The sequence below is a fragment of the Choristoneura fumiferana genome, chromosome 5 (genome assembly GCF_025370935.1).
Source record: "Choristoneura fumiferana chromosome 5, NRCan_CFum_1, whole genome shotgun sequence".
Classification (NCBI taxonomy): domain Eukaryota; kingdom Metazoa; phylum Arthropoda; class Insecta; order Lepidoptera; family Tortricidae; genus Choristoneura; species Choristoneura fumiferana.
In genome coordinates this window covers 19,916,379-19,939,939 of record NC_133476.1, presented here as the reverse complement: position 1 = coordinate 19,939,939, position 23,561 = coordinate 19,916,379, and the positions used below count along the sequence as shown (strand labels likewise).

Below are 23,561 nucleotides of genomic sequence, written 5' to 3'. Positions count from 1 at the left end.
AGGTCGAGATAAACAGCACGAGTAGAGAAACAAACAATTTACACAAATATAAGCCTTCTCCAACTTGCGCCCCTACCTTTGCGATTTAATACGAACACTGGCCTGCATAGTCTACACCGCAGCGTTGAATGGGAAACCAGGTCTAAGCGTGACGGTAAATTACCCATGATCGGTGTGAAAATTGTCCTCTCATACGTGCACACGTAACGCAGTCGCGCACCACTTGCTTAGCTAGGTTTCTACCACCAAGCGGCCACCAGCTATCTCTGACTGCAGATAACAGTCTGCGGTCCCGCGTGTAACAGCTGTTTGTGTTCACTATCGAACAGAAGTTGTGTGAATTTATGTTTAGAAACATAAAATAGAGGGAATTTTTTGTCGTATGTGAAGTTACTTGCGTTAGATAGCCGCGTCCACCTACCCTAATCAATGTCTGTCTGTCTATGAATATGTTTAATTAGAGATATTCCGTGTGTTTAAATTTATATTATTTATTAAATTTGTGTGTTCAGTCGGAATGATTGCATTGAGCGAACGTGTCAGCCATTTTGTTGCTTCATTAATTTCGGGATGGGATAGTGGGCGTTTCTACGGTTATTTTTATTTAATGCGTGCGTTGTACACGAACCGAAGAACGTACGCAGCAGTGCGCTTCATTCGATTGAATGATGAAATTTACCGAACGAAATGGATCAACATCGGTTTGACACTCAAGCTAATCGTATTTAATTTAAATTCAGGTAAATCATTTTTGTTAAATTTTGTGTGTATGTCGTATATGATATATAGCCAGTTCGATTCCGGCTGATGCAAAACAACGGCCCGCGCCACCACAAGTCCGAGTTTACTAAGCGCGTCGAGCTCGAGCCCGCGTGATACTAGATCGGCCGTTGTTCTTGGTGCTTACATGTAACCATTGCGCGCTCCAGTTAAGTTATTTATTTCCGCGACTCGATTCTGTACGAATGTTTTTAACAGTGAGGCGACATTCGTAACCATCCCAATACTATAGTGGAGTCTGTCCAGAAAATACCTATCAAAAGTTACATGTAACGAGTTATTATTTACTGTATAATCTCGCACCCAGCAATGCACCTAACAGCTCGAGTTTAGGAATGCTCAATGGGGAGGACACCGGCGATACCTTACTTTTTGCGCACAACAATTTTACGTCTATAAATTCCTCGTTATGACTATGTGTACGTATATAAGCACAAGTTCCGTATGCATGCAGACTTGCGTCAGTAAATAGATGCAATTGAAGTGAATTTGTGTGTGTGATGACGTGACGAGGAATACGCAAAGTGTGAATGTGTTGTGTGTGTTTTTATGTATTTTTTCCAGCAGAGATATACGTCGTCAGGCACTCGGTCATCCCATCCCAGCTTAAGCAACCATAATTTTTGCAATAATATTTTTGCAATAATTACTGTCGGAGATAGAAGCCGAGTGGGTCGTATATTTTGTGAAATTACTGATAGCATTTTACGCTTAGTTGTTTGTGAATCGTCGTGTTGTATGTTAGTAGTGTAGTTGTAACTCGTCTGTGTGATTTAACCAACCTAATCCTAGGTTTTATTTTGACATGTATCGCCCAAAAGAAGTTCTCGTGATGTAATTTTAGCCGATGATTGTGACACATCAAAATTAAACACCCATTTCCGGAGAGGAAAACAACCAGAGTTTAATGTTTCGGTGACCTGTTCACATGTGTTTAGTAACTGTCGCTTGTTGTTATGGCCAGTAATTAAATCGTCAACGTAAAAATCTTCATTAATGACACGCTTGACCGTTTCATTAGTGCATTCCGAAGCTAACTGTTTTAAGCAACGAATACTTAAGTACGGCGAACATGACATACCATAGGTCACCGTATTTAATTGAAAAATACTTAGCGATCAGACTGACTCTCTCGCCACAAAATCAATTGCAAGTTTCGTTGATCAGGCTATTAACACTTGCCGATACATTTTCTCCACATCCGCACACGCGACGTATGTATTTTGTCGAAAGCGAAGTAATATCGAAAAATATGCGATTGTAAAGGCGGGCCTACTAATTGAAAGTCGTTTAGTGACTTGCCCGTAGTCGAGCTAGTACTCGCATCGAATACAACGCGCAATTTTGTTGTGACGCTGTGCTCTCTAAAGACACCGTGATGTGGAAGAAAATAGTATGTTTCGTGTATGTGTAAATATGTGACATGTGACCTAAAGTTATATATTCACGCATAAAATTAGTGTACATCGTTTTGTATTCTGGGTGACGATCGAGTTTACGTTCCAATGATAGGAAAGCGGGTTTTGCTATAGCGTAGGTATCGCCGAGCTCATCAGCTGTTTCGCGCATAGGTATACGTACGGAAAACCGCCATTATCTAGGCGCTGTGTGGTACTTGTAAACAGCTGTTCGCAAGCGCGCTCCTCCGCCGTCAATCCGTCGCCTACCCTTGAAACCTCCTCGATTTCCCAAATTTACGAAGTTGTGTGTCTATTGATTGTGTGTCTGTGTGTGTAAAATGACATGTGTTTGTTTAGATAAATTTTGTTTAGTGTTAGATGTTTGTGGTATAATGGGCCTGAGATTATCCATCCCAGCTTTGTATTTAATAAATGTGGCCCGTTCGTCAATTTAACGTGGCCATCACTTATTAATTCCCAGAAAATATCTGCGCCGATCAACATATCAATCTGTGATGGTTTGTAATATGTAGGATCGGCGAGCTGGATATTTTGGTAATTTTAACGTTGACGTCTATGTGAGCCGACGGTAGCTTTTGTGTGATGCAAGAAGTATCATACAATTGATGCGTGTATGATACTCACTCGTTATAGATCGTAGGTAAACCTGACAAGACTGTGTGCACTGTGTGACAGACTGACCCACGCCCGTAACTTTGTGAGTGGACTGTATGATAGGTGCGTTTATTTGTGTGATGAATGTTGAGTAACAAAACAATGTTGACTACCGCTATCTAAAAGTACTCGCGCCGGTGATTAATATTATTACAATCGGTAATGTCCACTAGTGCTGTGGATAACAGGACCGGTTGCAATGATTGAGAGTGTGTGTGGGGTCGCTTGCATTCCTAGCGTCGTGCGTATTATAATTGCATTGTGTGTGTGAATGATTAGCTGCTGTCGTCGCAGGTGCATCAGTTATCGCAGATGTGGACGCGCCGCCGGTGTCATTGCTTGGACTATGTATAAGACTGTTGTGTTTCTTATGGCATATTTTGCATGGGCCGAATAGGCATGTAGCAACAGTGTGACCCGACCTCATGCAGTTTAGGCATAGCTTCTTGTCGTTAAGTAAGCGCGTTTCTCATCAACAGACAGATCCAAGAACTAGTGCAGGAATACAATGGATGATTGCCATTACACATAGGACAAGTTTTAACAAAAGTACGTTTGGAATTGAGTTTAGTCGCGTGAGTGCCTGCGGAACTAGAAACATAACTTTGTGATACGGATGGTGTTGTGATTGTGATTGAGGCGGCTGATTTGTAAATAACTTTTAACTTCTTGTGTATATGTGTGCGTGTTTTTGTGTGATTAGATTTTATAGCTTCCAACATATCAGCTCTGTTTCTTAAAAAGTCTAGTAAATCAGTAAGTGTTATTTTAGAGACGTATCGTTTTTTTGTGATAATTTAATCGAGCCCTTATACTGCTCCCATTCGCGCTCTGTGACTGAATCTAGTTTTGTGACGACTAAATAAATAATAAGTGTATCCCAGGAGTCCGTGGGCTCGCCTAGTGTGTCAAGAGCGCGAAGGTTACGTAGGACGGAATCGACTAATCTCCTAATTTGTGAAGGACACTCTTTTGTCAAAGATTGTGTTGTGAACAATGACTTTACGTAAGTGTGTGTGAGTACTCTGTGGTTGTTAAATCTGTTCTCCAGCAATTCCCAAGCAATAGCGTAGTTCGCCGATGAGAACTCTAAAGATTTAATTACCTGCAAGGCGTTACCTGTGAGGGCTGAACGTAAGTAATGAAATTTTTGAATCGCACCAATATCTTTTGAGTTATGTATTAGCGACGTGTAAGTGTCCCTAAACTCGAGCCAGTGTTCGTACGAACCGTCAAATGATGGCAAAGAAATAGTAGGCAATTTAACCGGACACGAATTTAGAGAAGAGCAATTGGAATTGTTCGCTTCGTTCGCAGTCATAGCCACCGTACTGTCTTCAATTAATTTTGGCTTGAGCCATAATCCGGTAATATTGCGCCTCGAAAGCCTCACGCGACTCTAAATTTTGATTTAATTCCTCATCATTTGTTGATAACTCTTCGATTTTAGTTTGAATTAAATCAAAATCAGCGTAATACTGTGTGCAATTATTGATGCGCAATTTTAATTCCGTGGCTAACAATGAATTGAACGTCTTGCCTAGACTGCTGACATATTTTTCGAACAACGTTAGCTTGCCTTTAACTGTGCCTCGCTTTTAATTAAATTACGTACATCGCTATTCTCAATATAGACTGACAGAGGCGATCTGGGCGATTTTGAGAATTAAATCGTCCTTAAGCATTTTTGTGGTGTGTGGGAGACAAGAGTACTTACAGTTTTACACCGAAGACACGTAGCTGGTACGTAATGACGGTGCGTGTGTTTAGCCGTACACGTACCTTGAAACGTAGTCAACGGACACGGTATTAGCACAAATCCGAGTGGGAAGGAAGGAAGGACGGAGTGCGAATATGACCTTATATTCCTGGTCCCGGTGATTCCCGTGTGCTGGTTGAAGCTGCTTCTGCGATGATCCGGCTCGAAGGACCAATGTTGCGGCTGTGCTTATGGCAATATCTTGGTGGTTCGGCAGGGGCAACTTCAATGAAGGATTCTTGTTTTCTTCAGCAAAATTATTTATTTGCTTCAGCTTTACAGGATTTGTAAAAAAAAAGTAAAAGAACAAAAGGTTTTGCGGTCTTGTCTCGCTATCAAAGTTTTTGCGCAGTCACCCTAGTAAAAGTGAAAGGCAAAGTGACATTGACACCGTCGCGATTGCAGCGCCCTCGTGCGGTTGTCTTCAATTTGTGCGCAGGAGCGTTGTTGTCGCTTGACACCACCAGAGGGCGTCAACACGCGCTGTTCCCTCGGGAACTGTGCATTTTTTCGGGATAAAAAGTAGCCTATGTTACTCTCTGGCCCATAAACTATCTCTATTCTAAAAATCACGTGGATCCGTCGCTCCATTTCGACGTGAAAGACGGACAAACATACAAACACACACACTTTCGCGTATGTAATATTAGTATATAGATACTCTGAGGCTTGTTTTCAGATGCATTATCGTTTGTATTTTCTTCCAAAATCGATATCATCGGAGGTGATCTTGATCCTCTGAATGATCCTCTAACTAAACAGTAGTGATTAGTCGATCGCATACTGGAGGGCTACTACAAAATTCTAAAATCGAAGTTCGTATCGTACCGTCCCTTTCACTCTCGTATTAAATTATAAAAGCTTCAGCGGGACAGCAAGATACGAAGTTCGAATTTTGTACTTTGTATTATAGTGCTTGGTCCAGTCGATAAAGTCGATTGCGTACTGCAGGGCTACTACGAAACTCGAAGTTCGTGTCGTGTGGTCCCTCTGACACTTATACTATTTAATACGAGAGCGAGAGGGACGGTACGATACGAACTTCGAGTTTCGTAGTAGCCCTGCAGATGTAGTTGATACGTAAGCGTGAACCCTCAGAACCAGCAGTTGGACAGATAGTACGGGATTTTACTATGTCCAACAGAAATACCCAAAAATTGCATATGGCTTGCATTAACGTTGAATATAAAACATCCGAGCCTCATGAAATTGCGAGATTTTTTCCCGAATCCGAGGAGACTATTAGGGTAATAAGTAGCCTATGTTATTCCAGATATCTACATAGCTACCAAATTCTATTCAATTCCGTCACACATACACACACACATACTCACAAACTTTCACTTTTATAATGATTATTAATTAAGTAGTATAGGACTAGAATTAAAGGAAGCTTTTGCGATGCGTCCTGCGAGCTCGCAGATTTTTGCAAAGCGATGCGAATTCACAGTTTTTTGTGGGAGCCCTCATATCATAATACCAGCCGGCCAGTGAACTGCTAAGTCGATAATGATGAGATATACCTGTGTATGTAGAGTTATGTATGTTATTTTTCTCATACGTACGTATAAATAAATAAAACCTTTTATTGGAGACAATAACGATTGTGTCGAGGTTAAGATATTTTATCTTTGCTTCGCCTAGATAGAAGTGTAACGATTCATAATTTGAAAATGTTAAGTCTTCGCTAGAGCTGTAGGGAGCTAAGCGGTGAATAGCCCGCGGTATGCAAGTGTAGCGGTGCAGAAGTACAAAATAAGGTATCGTGGGTTCGTGGGGGGCTGTGCGCTGTGCGGGGCGGGCGGGGGGCTGGTAAGCGTAAGCACTGTCACGTGCGATGAAATTAATGGTCAGTGCTACACTTACTTACGTGTACGGGTTGTACATGTACATGGGTAAAATTCAGCAATAGGATCTACTCTACTCCTACTTATTTAACTATATAAATGTTACGTCACGTCGTTAACTATTATAAATATTAACTAGTATACACTTATAGAAACGCTAAACTATTAACTACGATTGTTTTTTGTTTTGTAGTAAAAAACTACCTTCATAGTTTGTTATCTTTTAGTTCAACATTTCATTTTGTCAGACGCTAACAAAAAATACCTAACAAGTATTAGATTAAAGGTGTAGGTAACATGACGCTGGCTCAATCGAAAGGCATAGCCAAAAAAAAAAAAAAAAAAGGTGTAGGTATTATGTTATGCTGCCATCTAAACCCTAAGATGTGCTACGAGTAAGACCTTGTATACATGAATCCAGAAGCGTTCCATCGCGGGGTTACGATGCTAACAAGTCACGAAGAGGAAAGATTTTACTGGAAAAATGCAAATAGGGTCTAATTACATATCATGGCTGCAGTAATTCTGACTGCGGTTTCATAACTATGAAACCTACCGAATCATATTTTTTTATTTCATTATTGAATTTGTTTTAGTTGGCTAGTGTACCGTTACAACTTACAATTAAGAAATACGTTCATTATCTCTTTGCAATATCCTTTAGCCTGGAGGGAGGCTGTTTAACGATGCAGTACTTATCAACGAACTCCTAGTTTAGGTTGCGTTTCCACCCTAGATGTGTTACCAACAGAAATTCATGAAAAACACATTCCTCGCAACACATCCTCGTATACATCTCTGGTGAAAACGTAGCTATATAGTAAACGTTAAACCAGTAATTATAATTAAACGGCACTTAATCGTACCGCTTTAAATGTTAATTCAAAATTTGAATTATTGCCAAAAGCAACACATGAACCGCTCGGCAATCTAGACTTATCGAGTAATTTTATAGTAGACCTGAAAAGAATCAGCTGAATAAACATAAAAAACATTCCAGTGGGTGCGAATCATCCTCGATCACACGTATAGTTAGATTTTTTTCCATATCGAAGTGTATTATAGTTCACTTTAGTGGTAATCGTCGTAAAAAAAGCTAAAAATTACATGTGGCCAGCATTCTTGACTAACGACTCCATAAGTTATGAATTCAAACGACCACCGCTAACGGTCCAAACATTTATAACAACTCACCACAAAAAGCCGAATCCAGTGATCCACTGTCAGAGAATCCAAAACAAAACTAGGTGTCCATCTCTCCCTCTATCGTTCGAAATAAAGAGAAGACGGTATGACCACAATCACAAACTGTCACTGCACTTGTTTAAAAAGTTAACATTTGAATTTGGAACGAACGCGTCGCGCGCGAGTGCGCAGGCGCGCTGACAGCGGAGGACTGGAGACAGGAGGCTTCAATCGAAGGCTGTGTAGAGATGTCGACTTTGCGTAACTAGTGAACACGATAATAGAATTAATCGTCATTAAAATCGATAGCGACGTTTTAAAATCGACCAATATTTTTTGTTGAACGCATAATCTTAAAGTGATGAAACTATGCGGGTATTTTTTTTTACAAAAATATGTAAGACATTAATCATAATAGACACCAGCCGAATGTTACTAAAAATAACATATTTCACAAGATTTACGCCTCATGCCTTCGTTAAGAAGCTTCGTTCAACTGACTTATTACCAGACGTTGCTTAATACCACGGTAACACAATCGGTTAATACTAATTACTTGACGTAATGAAGATTAGATGCTTAGTCAATTTACATTAAGAAACATAAACGCAAGTTATTATGTTACTTATCATATTCTACCATTATTTGCAGAAAAAACAACACTTACAAGTGTTACTGGTAAAATTATGTAAAGTAAACTAAAGTTAATTTGTTTGTTTGTTACTTTCCGTGTTATAATTTAGAGGTACTTAAGTCATTAATTAACATTGCGAAAATTGCGTAATTACTCATTGCCCGATCTTTTGAACCTGACAGTTTTATGTGGGGTAGTATTTGCATATTACTTTCGCACCGAGTAAAACTACTTCCTAGAATTGGTCGACACAGATCAAGATACATATTCTTTGACAGCTGTGACAAAGTATTCAAATCTCATTACGACGGCACATGGAAAAAATCTATAAGTACTCGTAGGGCGTAGAAAACATACTTGCCTAACATTTAAGGTGTGTTCAGTGCCTCTAGTGTGGCGTTACACAAAACATTCGTTTACTATTCGAAGACGTAAATCGAGCGTTCGATCGTCGATACGTAGCCGCCACATATCCACCACGGTACAATACGCGGACGAAATAGTTTACGTAGCACACTCACACTCACAAAAGTTGTTGCGCAAACTTTCCGCTAGAGGCGCTGTCCGTGTTTCCATACAAATTGAGATTTTAACGCGGACGCGATCGAGACGTATTTTGTGAACGGGAAAATACCTACACTAAGCATACAGGTCTACCTCCTGCTGTGCCCCCGAGCTGAAGCTGACCCTTCTGGTTTCTTCCGGGCGGAAGAACAGTGTTTGAGCCGGTGCACCTCAGGCATCGGTCATTGATTTTATGATCAATTTATAGATCATTATGTTGGCCGATGGCTAATAACTAATGCGAGACGGGAGGGAATCTACCACCATTTTGTTGATACAAAGTTAATTACGCTACAATTACACCTGCGAAGGAACCATTGCTACAGTACAACTAAAATGTTAACGTTGCTCGGCACTCGTCGGTTTTCTTCGTTTTCCTGAAGATTCAAATCAAATAAAAAACAATGAAAACCAATATGTTTTGAGTTCCAAACGACATTAGCAAACTAGTTGTACACACAAATGTCTATGTCTAACTGTGCAGCTGTGGTCGTGCACTATGTAAAATGACGAGCGTTTTTCCGAGCTTTGGTAATCGATAGTTTGTTATCGATGGTTTGGGTAAAGCCCGTAACTATCTGTCTGAAATAGGGACTGACGTTATCGCCGCGACCTCGCATCTGCAGCACCTGCAGGGCTACTACGAAACTCGAAACTCGAAGTTCGTGTCTTGCGGTCCCTCTGACACTTTAACTATTTAATACGAGAGCGAGAGGGACGGTACGATATATACGAACTTCGAGTTCCGTAGTAGCCCTGCTGTTGATGCTCTTATCGCTCGGAACAAACCATGTGGATGTAATAGGGCTGCGTAATGGTACTATACTAATGGTCATTAAAAAACCGTTGGTAGCTCAGTAGTTTGACATAAGCATCTCGCGTAGCGGGCCGTAGGTTCGCAGTTCGCACCCAGTTTGCAACACTTTAGGCTTTCGTACACTTGAAAATTTTCATAAGTTTTTCGTTAATAAGTAACTTTATTGTTAATAACTAATTTAGCAAAATGTTCAAAATAATTGATTAGAGACAAACAGTAGATAAAATAGGAATTTTAGTGAATTTATTTCTAAAATTAGTAAGTTATCATTATCAAATTGAACCAAGGAGTTAAGCTGTACAGAGATAGGCTGTGTGGACATACGAGTAATTGTAATACCATTGTAATTCACCTACCGATTGTTTTTTTTAACAATGTTTTAACTTTTTTGTTTTATATGTCTGCGTATAAGACACGAATGAAAATAATTTAATAATATTTTACTAGCATTATAAAAATTGACAATAACTAATTAAGAGAAAAACTCAATAATTGTATATGCTGTGTAGGCTGAATACGTAAGTATATTATAATAATATGTGTAATATTATGTGTTCCATTGACATCCAATGCTTTTTATTTTTTCGACAATATTTTTTCGAATTCCGTAAATTAATTTCCAATGTGCTCGGTAGTCGTGTGAGGCACATGCTCGAAATTTTTTTTTTTGGTTTCCTATTTTTTCGTTATATCTACCTATTAACATAACATCACGTCACGTTTGAGGGAAGGGAGGGTTGCATAAATACGTATACATCATGTTATATCGTTCTACACTACACATACTACGAATAACTTGAATTCTTCTGCGAAATACCTACTTACTCACCTAAAAATGTAAAAATGTGGGAGTTTTTTTTGTTACTTTAAACTGACCCTGATTGCCCCTATCTCACCTGATGAACATTAGTGCCATATTTTAGATCATTTCCTGCTTTAATAATTGAATAGTGGTAACCCTAAGCTAGCAAAACAAGCCTGCGCTACATTCTTTAACGAGGACATCTTTTGTTAAAGCCTTAATTGTCCAAAATGTGATGACCTCACCACCTTTACCGGCGGCGTATAAAGCAAGTAGCTAATTAGGCTGGTAATTGCACGGCTTAATGAGAAGTTCCGTTAAGCGAGAAAATTAAATTTGTTTCGTAACATTAGGTACCTACTTTGCTAAATTAAGCATGCGGAAGCTAAATAAGTGCATTGTCTCACATACTGAAAGTTTTAGTTAGATATTACAACTGGGTTTGCAAGTGGTATCTTCTTCGGTGTACTGCCTTTTCGGCGAAATATTTTTCGCCCAATTTCACTTAGCAACCAACCTATCGCCGAAGTTTCATTTGGCAAACCAATCCTTGGCATAACTTTGCTTCGCATTTTTCTTATTACGCAAAAATTTTATATTGCAAAATTTTACTTCATCACACTTTTATGTGGCAAACAATTATGTAGCAAATGATTGACTGAGGCAAATAAAAAATAGTCAAATAACATTTGGCCAATTTTTACACATAAGGTAGTTATATCAGTCATGATATATAATAAAATAAATAAATGTTAAATTATGTGGCGGTGAGCGAGCGAAGCGAGCGAGCAAGACGAGACTAGGCAGAAGCGACTTGGACAGGTTAGGTTCAGAAGGCTAAGGCGGGAGCGAAGCGTAGCGTAGCTTCCGCTTTAGCCTTCGATGTTAGGTTTTTTTTTGTAACAGAACGGAAATAAAACATTGGCTTGCTTGCTTGTTTGCTTGCTAAATTAAGGAATGATCAACGCATTTGACGAAAACACAAATGATATCTTAAAAACATCCTAGGTAATAATTTGCATAATAATCATTTATCAAATCATTGGTTGGGAAATGATATCAATGCGAAATGTTGAGTTGGGAAATGAAATTTCGCCTAAATAAAAATATGGGTTAAATAGTTTGGGATTTAATAATTTGCTAAATAATTTTCGCCAAAACATTAGTAAACCATCTTCTTCTCATAGTTAATTATATCCTAATTGAAGAGCAATTGAACGATACTACTTAAATTGACATCGTCTTTTGTTATAATAACAGGCCCCTACTTTCTTACCTACTTATATTATTTAAGCGTTTTGTTACTGTTGAAGTGTTTATCAGTAGCGTGAAGTGGACGGGTGCGCATTTTTTCACATAACATTTTAAGTCCTATTATCGGAAGTCCGAAAATGTTTCTCATACCATTTTACATTATAACGATCTCTCTCTTCATATTTTTTTTAATACTAACGATTTAAACGCCTAATCATTCTAATTCATAACGCCAATATTCATAACTTTGTTAATACTAATCTTAACCATAAGTGTTATTTATCCGCATTATTGACGCGCAGGCACTTGGAAAATTTTTGATGGTGCAAAATGATGTATCTCCGTACCGTTAGGTACGACGACGAGCGAAGCGAGGAGGAGTGTTAGTTAGAACTGTGACCTTACAGCGCGCGAGCCGTGCGAGCGAAGCGAGCGAGCTGCGGCAGCGGCTGGCGAAGCGCCAGGACCGAACATATTTTTCAACTTATACAAATATAGTATAAATAATTAAAGATTTAAGTAAATCTTATTTTGAATAGGTAGTTACCATTATGAAAAACAATAAGTATTATGAGTTCAATGGTTTTCTTATTAATGCCATATTAATAAGGAAAAAATCTAGTCGCAATAACAAGCCTACTTAACTAAATAAATAAATTATGATTGGTTTTTTGGAGTCTTTTTGTATTTTTTATTTCAACTCCAAATTTGTTACTTTTACGGGTATCCCGTGAAACCATATCGAAAATACAAACTGAGACATGGATGCACAGTAAAACCAGAAAAAGAGACCAGCGCTGGGAATCGAACCCAGGTCCTCAGCAATCCGTCCTGCGTGCTATAACCCCTACACCACCGCTGGACAGGAATCTAGACACGAATTTTTCCTCTGCATACATATCTCAGGTTGCCCATTTCTACTACGCTACTTATGCAGCAGCACTAAAAAAACATAGATGTCGCTAGTATGCAGAGGAAAAATTTGTGTCTATATTCCTGTCCAGCGGTGGTGTAGGGGTTATAGCACGCAGCACGGATTGCTGAGGACCTGGGTTCGATTCCCAGCGCTGGTCTCTTTTTCTGGTTTTTCTGTGCATCCATGTCTCAGTTTGTATTTTCGATAAATACTTAAATAAACTTTTTTAATACGAACTTGCAATGTATATATGTAGGATTTACTTGACACTAGGTATGAATATTGTAAGTCGGATGATAATACAATAATCTGGTAATTAGTACTTAATACCAATCCCGGTGACGGCCCTGAGGTCTCCCCAGGACCTTTTGCGCAGGAGGGAATTCTCAAACGGTCAAGGAAGTGAATTAAAAATTTGGCTTTAAGCATTTGGTAACACAATTAATAGTTTAAACAGATGGTTATCCAATTTTCAAAACTAACGATCACTTGAAATATCACTACATAGATTCACTGGGTGAAATGGTCCATGCTAGAATATCACTACATAGATTCACTGGGTGAAATGGTCCTTGCTAGAAATATCACTACATAGATTCACTGGGTGAAATGGTCCATGCTAGAATATCACTACATAGATTCACTGGGTGAAATGGTCCTTGCTAGAAATATCACTACATAGATTCACTGGGTAAAATTCGACTAGCAAGATTTGACTTGAATCAAGAAATAAAAAATTGTAAATAGGTGTGTTTCCACTAGTTCCATTGACAGTACTATAATAGAGTTCTATAATAGTACTGTTAATTGCACCATCACCATGCTTAGTTTAAACATATTGACCCATTAACTTCCCGTTTTCACACAAAGCAGCCACCAGCATAACTAACAGTAAACCAAAACAACACTCACAACCCGCTGTCTCTCAGCAAGAAGCGTAACCAATTACTAACAAGCAACCAATCATTCAACTAAACGGCAGACGAGGCCGGCGCCCTTTGCGTTTTCCTAGTAGCAACCACCGTAATCAAATTTATTGACACCCACTCAAGTGATAGAGAAAGTCATCACGCAAAGCAAATGCAAACAATGGTGCTTACTCGTACGCCTCAATGGCCGGCGAATGACAAATGGAATATAAATAAAGTCTCATTAGACTTTCGCTGGTCGGACATGAGTTACTGCGTGCCGCGCCTCGTCTCTAGATTTAGTTAGTGTTTTCTGCGGGAATCCACTTTGGAAATGTTTATAATTTGATATATGTTTTTAGTTCCCCTGTTCCCCGTAACATAACAAAACCATCTTACATAACCAGCACTGGTATAGGGGTACTCTACTTCATGTCAGCTGTATTGCCATTTTTCACAGTATGGCCGATATAGTAACCAAATATACAACTTCTAAGTATAACGCTACATAAGAAACGTGTTGTTAAGAATGGCAATTGTACAGTAGAACTATTTGCGTGCAAGTCCAATTCGCACTTCCCCGATTATTTTCCTATTATCTGCATGAATATCTGTCAACTATAATTTCTGCTCGGTCTAATCATATTCTGATAATCAGCCCTTAGAAGTCAAGAACAAGATTTCTGGATGCAATAAAGCGAGGTGAAAAGATTTAAGATACGGGCTTAACCTTAGTAGCGGAACTTCCAGAACCTTTTAATGGTGACGCGAAAGTCACTATAAAACTACTATGAAGTCACAAGAGCTACAACGTAAGACTTCGATTAAAACTTTATGACAAAATTATTTTATCACGTAAGTTTCATCCCGTGCTATAAGGAAGGCGCAAGAGAGTAAAGAGGGCTTGACATGTTCCGGAAGACGAGTTCAAAACCTTTCGTATAAATATTCATACAAATATCCTAGTCATAGTTGTCATTAACATTATTAGTATTTTAGCCCCTTAAAAGCTACAAAACCTGCACAGCTACTCTGCTTCATGAAGGAATGTAGCCAAAGAAAAAAAAAACATTCTTGGCTGCATAGCAAATTGGCAAGTTGTTTATGTCTAAAATTAAGCATTATATAACCACAATATCATTTAAATCATAAACGTCTAGGCCTGTCTCGAAGAACCCATAATAAAAGCAGCAATACCACTTTCGCTGGGATGTAGCCTAATGTATAATTAAGCTTCATTTTAATGTATCATCAGAATTAATGTTCTTTACCGATGCAAATAGGTTACTTACTGCATAACACCTTTTTACAGTTAAGATAACAGTAATGACATATGATTTGATAATCGAAAGAGACAGTACAATGGACAGCATTACGCTGCATTTTGCTATAACAAAAATCTATTAAACATGGAAAGTTGAAAGGTTCCCAAAGCGTCGTGACGAGCGAAATGTTATCTCATTTTGGGTGATACGGGTAAAACAATGTGAATGTTGTGATGTAATGATGCCGTAATAGCGTGGGAACAAGGCATAAAATGGGGTATTACCACGTATTATTGCCGGATTAGCTGAATGACACTTTCATGATGAATAGATCTAATAAAGCTTTGTTTGAAGTAGAAAGGTTCGGAAAAATAAAGCAATTTTATGAAGGTTGTTCATTCGCCGTTGGAAAAAAATACCCTACTTTACATGCTTTTATTTAGTTTCACCTGTCCCGTTGTCTGTCTGTCTGTAATCAAATCATGCAAGTTAAATTCGACCAACTTCCAGTGCAGTAGTTGGATTGACTTATGGTATACTTATGTAAATTGCGTGACTATACAATAATCTGGTAATGGCATCGACTTGATATGCAAATGTAGTTTGGGTAACAATACAAGTACATTCAAGAAAAATGTACAGTCAGCAAAAAAAGCTTGTATTAAAAATGTTTTTTTTACCAAAAAAACTTATTAAGTATATACATTTTTAAAGAGGTATCATACAATGTAAGATTGATTAACATCACCATTAAAGCAAAGATTAAGAACTCATGTAGGTTATCTTATCTTGTAGGTAAGCTTGAGAAAATTAGTGGAAACACAACTTTCGAAAGTAAGCTCATATCCATAAAATAAAATATTTTTACAGCGTCGTTAGAACCTGCTAGCAAGGCTGCTTATCCACTACTAAAAATACAATATAGCTGAGCAGCACGAGAAGAAAAAAAACAATATAGGATCACTTGATTTGCTATTCGCAAGTATCTTATTGGTGAGTCTTTTCCTCGCAGGTCTCTGCTTGATGCAGCTTAAATGCTATCGGCAAAGTAAGATAATAAATGTTACATTACAGCATTCCCTCCCGCCATTGGAAAGTCATTGGAACGAGAGTGCACCTGAACTGAAAGTGGTCGAATGCGAATTCGATAAGTACTTTATAAAAAAAAAAAATGTAGATGTAAGTAAGAGCCCTGTAAAGAGCAACAATCCTATTTACCTATAGTTTCACCTATAGAAATACAATTATGTGTGTCTGTTATTATTTGGGCACTTTTAGTTTACAAATTTATTTTTTAGATTGGGGTTTTGTAATTTAATGTTTACCCAGAATCATACTGCGATCGATTTCCGTAAAATCAAAAAATGACTCAATTATTTCGAGTCAGCTTGTGACTAGCTTGTGGCAAAATATATCGAAGAATGACATTCAAAACTAAAAAAAATATTTGACTCATAGAAAATTCATTATCAAAAGTCAAAAGTCAAAATATCTTTATTCAATCCAGGCTATAACAAGCACTCATGAATGTCAAAAAAAATCCACCACCGGTTCGGAAAAACCCCTGCTGAGAAGAATCCGGCAAGAAACTCAACGAGGTATATATATTTTTAAAAACAGATTTACAATATTATTAAATGATATGTATACATCACAAGTATTTAACACAACTTTATTTTTAACACAGTAGGTTCGCTATTTGAAGGGATCGCTAATGCGGATCGGAATTATTTCCAAAAGATTGCTTTTTTAGGATTTCGCCATGCCTGTTTCGCCTTATAGTTTCGCCATGTCTGTTCGCGGCTAAGCTCAGAGACCGTTAGTACTAGAAAGCTGTAATTTGGCAAGAATATAAATAACAGTCACGCCGACAGTGGTAAAATAACAAAAATGTAGGGTACCGTAGCTCCCATACACGTAAAGTGGGGATGATTTTTTTTCACTTCCACCCTATCCCGTCTGTCCTATATCTGTTTTGGGGTATCGTTGGATAGGGATTAGCAAAATACATTTTTTGATAAAGTGAATGTTTTCGGAGATATTCACTCCGAAAGTCCAAAAAAAAATGTGTGCCCCTCTAACTTGAACCGCACGAATAAAAAACATTTAAAAAGTCACGGAAGTTAAGCTTAATAAAAAAATTGTAGGAAAATTATTTTCAACCTAATCAGTTGAGCAGTTTTTAAGTTTTTGTAAAAAATGATTTCTGAGGCAAAGTTAAGTTAAGGCAAGGTCGGGAACTGCGGAAACCTACACTGAGCATGGCGCGACACATGTTCTTGCCGGTTCTTTATAATTGTTAACAATATGGGTACTTATTAATTAAAGTGACCAAGGCGCTCCAGGAGATCAGTACATTTTGGCCGAGGTCCCCGTGTTGCTTTGCTGAATATCGAAAATTTAAAATATCGTAGTTAAAATATCGACGGTCAAAATAACGAACCTAACCTAACCTAACCTATACTTCCGATATTTTGAACGTAGGTCGACTTCTTAACATTAGATACTTATATTAATTATCGATATTATTTCTAATTTATAATTAATTAATAATTGCATTTAAAATTAATAAATGTTATTGATGATTCGAAAATGATGTAGGTATATTGTTTTGCTACTGTTTTGGACTAATTTCTCAATATAAAATTTTAATTTCCTGGAGATAACAATTGAATTTAAGTAGGTATATTTATATTATTGTTTAAAATAAACTTATACAGGGTTATTTGTAATTCACTATATAGCATTATTTTAACCCCAACTCCTACCACTTAAACAAATGTTTTTTGTTTTACGACTATTTAAAATGGAGCCGTAAAAAAAACATTTTTTTGAGTGGTGGGAGTTTAGGGTTGAAAGGATGGTAGTGAATTACAAATAACGCCTAACGGCAAAACATAGAGAATCTATTAAATCTTAAAAATCTCTGTAACTTACCTTTATGTTATAAAAATAAATTCATTCAGATACGTCCCCGTAACGAACCTAGTACCAATCTATTTTTTTATTAGATCCCAACTAATTTGTGCCAAAAATTTGCAACGGTCGAAGGTGAACAGCTAGATGAATAATTAGCAAGCAACCTTATACAACGATGTGCGAAAATCAACATTCACATAGAACTTATAATTAGAGACCTAGAAACGGTAGGTAGTAGGTACACGAGCCAAAAACGTAGCCACGCTAGACGTGTGCGCCGATGCTAAAATCTACGGCGGCGGGCGCCGGTCAAAAATCGGCGGCGGCGGCGTGTTTTCGGCGTGATTTCGGCGCGGAGAATTTAAATATTTTTTTTATAAAAAAAATAGATAAAATGTAAAAAAGCACGAAACATATCAACTGTAGCGACCTCCGTGCTAAGACATAGACAATGAAGCTTTAATTGACGCCTTGCAGCGGCTGTAATTGTCACGGACAAATATAATTTTCTTAAACGGGACATTTTTCTTCTTCTCTTCTTTAAGATTCACCGTACCAGTAGAACTTGGAAGCTCTCCGGAGTATATCCTATGTATGTATGAGTAACCTTATGGCTGAACGACGCTCGCTTCGACTGCAGTCTCCCGATGATGCTGAATAGACAAATTTCGAAATCCTTGCGACACGATATTAGTACCTTTAATACCGCTCGTGTTAAAGATACGATTGAGCGGAATAAAGGATCTAAAGTGTTCGCAAGAGATATGTCTATTGGATTGGGCAAAGCCAAATGACAAAGCGGAAGAGAGATTATTGCAGTGTAGCGTGGACTAAAGCGGAAGTATTGAGGGAAATCGAGGAGTTCTATGGACGGCTCTACGAGTCGGTCACTAAGCCGTTTTCAGCGCGGCGACTCAAGACCCAAGAGCAAAACTGACCAGACACTATACCTACAGAAGATATCCCGGATATCAGCCTGTACGAGATAAGGATGGCCCTGAAACAGCTTAAGAACAGCAAGGCGCCGGGTGAGGACGGAATTACGTCAGAGCTTCTGAAGGCGGGTGGATCACCGGCTCTTAAAGTCCTTCAGAGGCTCTTTAATTCCGTCTTGCTCGAAGGCACAACGCCAGAAGCGTGGAACAAGAGCGTTGTGCTGTTGTTCTTCATGAAGGGCGATAACACCCTTTTGAAGAACTACAGGCCCATCTCGCTGTTGAGTCATGTTTATAAGCTGTTTTCCAGGGTTATTGTAAAACGTCTCGAACGCAGGGTCGATTACTTCCAGCCACCCGAACAAGCCGGGTTCCGAAAAGGCTACCGTAGACCACATTCATACGCTGCGGCAGGTCATACAAAAGAACGAAGAGTATAACTTGCCGCTATGTCTAGCGTTTGTGGACTATCAGAAAGCCTTTGATTCGGTCGATACGTGGGCAGTGCTAGAGTCTCTCCAACGATGCCGTATCGACTATCGATATATCGAAGTGTTGAAGTGTTTGTATAAAAATGCCACTATGTCGGTCCGAGTACAGGAACAGAGTTCGAAGGCGATGCCCTTGAAAAGAGGCGTAAGACAGGGATATGTCATATCTTCGACACTGTTTGCTGCCGCTTTGGAAGACGCCTTCAAGCTTCTGGAATGGAAAGGACTACGCATCAATATCAACGGCGAATACATTACATCACTCACCTTCGGTTTTCCGACGATATCGTGGTGGTCATGGCAAAGTCGATGGAAGAACTCAGCACAATGCTCGAAGGCCTCAATCGAGTCTCCCAACCCAACGGGTACCTAGGCCTCAAAATGAACAGGGGCAAGACAAAGGTCATGTCGAATGTCCATGTGGTGTCTACCCCTATTTTGGTGAAGAATTCGGTTCTTGAAGTTGTTGACGCGTATGATACCTAGGACAAACCGTCCAATTAGGTAAGTCCAATTTCGTGAAGGAGGTCAATCGTCGAATTCAAATCGGATTGGCAGCGTTCAAGAAACTCCGCAATATCTTTTCGTACAAAATTCCTCAGTGTCTAAAGACGAATGTCTTTTACCAATGTGTGTTGCCAGTGATGACATATGGATCTGAAACGTTGTGCTTCACTATATGCCTTATAAATACGTAGGCTCAGAGTTGCTCAGCGAGCTATGGAGAGCTATGCTTTGGGTTTCTCTATGGGATCGAATCAGAAATGAGGAGATACGTAGAAGAACAAGGGTCACCGACATAGCCAAGCGAATTAGTAGTTGAAGTGGCAATAAGCAGGTCATATAGCACGAAGAACAGATGGCCGTTGGGGCCGAAAAGTTCTCGAGTGGAGACCGCGGATGGGCAAGCGCAGCAGGACGTCCACCAACGAGATAGACGGATGACTTGGTTAAAGCCGCGGGTTCACGGTGGATGCAGGCCGCTGCCAACCGAAGCAACTGGATGTCTACGGGGGAGGCCTATGTCCAACAGTGGACGTCCTATGGCTGAGATGATGATGATGTAATCAATGACTAATAATAATTAATTGTAGTAAAATATACAATGCTTCGAAAGTCAGAAATTCAGTATAGAAAACATTTTGAACTCGCGCCGATTTTACGCCGATACGCTGATCGGCGGCGGCGGCGTCGAAAAAATGCCACGCATTATAGCTTAAGAACCCGTACTTATTTCCCAATCTGTAATTTATTTATTTATTTAATCGTATGGCATATTGCAAATATAGGCATGAGAGCAAAATACTTAGGGGCTGTTTCACCATCCATTGATTAGTGTTAACTGTGTCCATCCTATCAGCGTTTAGCAAAAATATTCGAAAAAATAATGCTGACGCAAATGATCTCGCATTTTAATACCCATAAAATCATGCATCCACAGCAGTTCGGATCACAAAGGCAGGTCTACTACAGACGCGGGTCATAGTTTAGTTAAATTCATATTGCAAGCTTGGGAGGAATCACATGACGCTATAGGTGTATTCTGCGACCTTTCGAAAGCTTTTGATTGTGTGGATCATGATACTTTAATTTGTAAGTTAAATTTTTATGGCATTCGTGGCCTCGCTTTAGAACTCATTAAATCTTACCTCACACAAAGAAAGCAAAAGGTAGCGATTAACGGAACGGTATCGCAGGGATCTGTGGTCGAAATGGGAGTGCCTCAAGGATCCATTCTTGCCCCATTCCTGTATCTTATTTATGTTAATGACCTTACTTATATGGTAAGCCAAAAGTCCGGTATAGTTATGTTTGCTGACGACACGTCTTTACTGTTCAAGGTTAGTAGAAAAGATACCGACTTCATTGAGCCCAATGAAACCCTGTCCGTGATATCCGCATGGTTTGCTGCCAATAATTTGTTACTAAATCCTAAGAAAACTAAATGTATTAAATTCTCGTTGATAAATTCATCTAGCTCGAATTCAGTTTCTAATATAAAGTTAAATGGTCAAACTATTGAATTTGTAAAATCAACAGTATTTTTAGGAATAACGCTCGATTCTAAACTACAGTGGGGACCTCACGTCACAGCAATCGCGGGTAGATTGAGCTCTGCTGCTTTTGCAATTTGGAAAATACGGCAGCTAACCGATGTGGCGACGGCACGGTTGGTGTATTTTGCTTACTTTAATAGCATTATTTCGTACGGCCTTATTTTATGGGGATCTGCTGCAGACATTGAGTCAATTTTTATCTTACAAAAGAGAGCAATTAGAGCAATTTATAATTTGAAGACGCGTGAATCTTTAAGATCTTTTTTTAAGGAAACAGATATCCTAACCCTGCCGTCGCTTTATGTTTTTGAAATAATCATGTATGTTAGGAAGAACATATGTGATTTTCCCACTAACGTCGATAAGCCAAGGCTACTAGAAACACAGGGAAGCTTAAAGTTCCATCTTACAGACTGGCTAAAACCAAAAAGTCTTTTCTGGGAAATTGCATACGTTTTTATAATAAAATTCCAAAAAATATTATAAATGAAACGCATACAAAATTTAGATCTATTGTCAAGAAGACATTAATATCAAAGGCGTATTATAAAGTTAATGATTATATCATGGACAGGGATATTTGGAAATAATTCCGATCCGCATTAGCGATCCCTTCAAATAGCGAACCTACTGTGTTAAAAATAAAGTTGTGTTAAATACTTGTGATGTATACATATCATTTAATAATATTGTAAATCTGTTTTAAAAAATATATATATATACCTCGTTGAGTTTCTTGCCGGATTCTTCTCAGCAGAGGTTTTTCCGAACCGGTGGTAGATTTTTTTTTGACATCATAAGTGCTTGTTATAGCCTAAATTGAATAAAGATATTTTGACTTTGACTTTTGACTTTGACTGGCGGTTAGGTGTGATGCCGCCTCTATTTGTTTTGTTCTAATAGACGGAGACGGCATCACATTTAACCGTCGGTTAACGCTAATCAATGGATGGTGAAACAGCCCCTTAAACTATTAAACCACGCGACTGCATCAGGCGTTATATAGTGCATCCAGGTCTTCGGCGGGTCCAGGGTAGAAGTGTAGGGGGGCAGCGCATGATGATGTGTTCCATTGTCTGTAATGAAGTTGCTGAAAAAATGTGTTATTATGTGTAATTTTTTCTATGTAGGTACCTAGTTACCTATCTCTGTATTCTGTGCGGCTTGCTATATTGTGGTACCTATTAAATATAGAGCCATCGTATTGTATTTGTTACCGCAGGATGGTGGTTCAAAATGGAAAAGTTTAATTGGTGAGTACCATGGTCTACTAGCGCCTATGAAAACATGAAAAAACGTGCTCATTGACAGAAGGAGACGTTAAAAAGTAGCGAAAACAGTTTTTTTTTTAAAAGTAGTAGCAAATATGGTGGCGTCACCGACGTGGACGCATTCGCCTATGAAAAAGATCTTTAGAAAAGATCGAAGCTAGTCGCACTAATCCTGACTGATAATCGCGAGTGAAACCCTTTAGCTTTGTAATTTTTTCAAATGTGTCACGAAATTTTAAGTAAAATTATATTTTTATTTGATATTCTTTCATTTTTTATATTATTTATTTATAATGTATTGTGAGAGTTATACTAACTAAAGTAAAAAAGGAAATTATTTAAACTCGAGTTGATTCGAGTTAAGCCCAACTCGAGTTAACTCGAGTTAGTGACTCGAGTCGACCATCACTACGAAAGACGCTAGTGTGTGGGGTCTCTAAGTTATATGTATGACGTAAGTAGTCATGATAATGCCTAAATCGAGTCAACACGGAGTACATCTAAGGCCTACAGCATTTACGGGACTTAAAGAAGCGGCGAGATGTGATACATAAAGCTTAACTGATGATTCTTCATTTATATCATACTAACGACCCGCCTTGGCTTTGCTCAGGTATAATTAGTTTAAAAAGTCTTTAACTAAAGGCACTTCTTATTTTTCAGCTATCAACTATTTACTATGAAAAATAAACCTATATGTATATGTTTTTGCCGATGAGTGATTTTTAAGAATTCTTCCTTTAGTTGTATTGTGAGGCCTTAGCAAATAGCCTACTAGATAGGACAGACATACCAACAAAGAAGTGATCTTATTTCGTAAGTAAGTATGTTTATTTTTCTTTTTGAGGCACAGTTGAGGTGAGTGTACATCTCTTAATGCATCAAGGTCACGTCCACGTGTGGTTCCGTTAGTAAAAAATCCATGACTTCAAAAAATCTCCGTTCATCACCCCAGTTCAACTTGATACTCCCACTCAGACACAGTAAATATATAAGCTTACATATATACTGTGACTCAGGTGTTAGAATGCCCATACAAATGTTTCACAACAGTCATGATCAAGTGTTTAGCAATGACATTG

At 38.6% G+C, this 23,561-nt stretch overlaps 1 protein-coding gene across 6 annotated transcripts in view; it reads right to left on the bottom strand.

Annotated features, from left to right (window-relative positions):
- Positions 1 to 7,864, bottom strand: part of Exn (Ephexin) — a 120,719-nt gene extending 112,855 nt beyond the window's left edge. For all 6 annotated transcript variants that reach the window (XM_074088311.1, XM_074088316.1, XM_074088315.1 and 3 more), the window contains exon 1: positions 7,656 to 7,864. The gene's annotated coding sequence lies outside the window, so the exon portion shown is untranslated. The remainder of the gene's footprint in view (positions 1 to 7,655) is intronic.
- Positions 7,865 to 23,561: the final 15,697 nt, after the last annotated feature.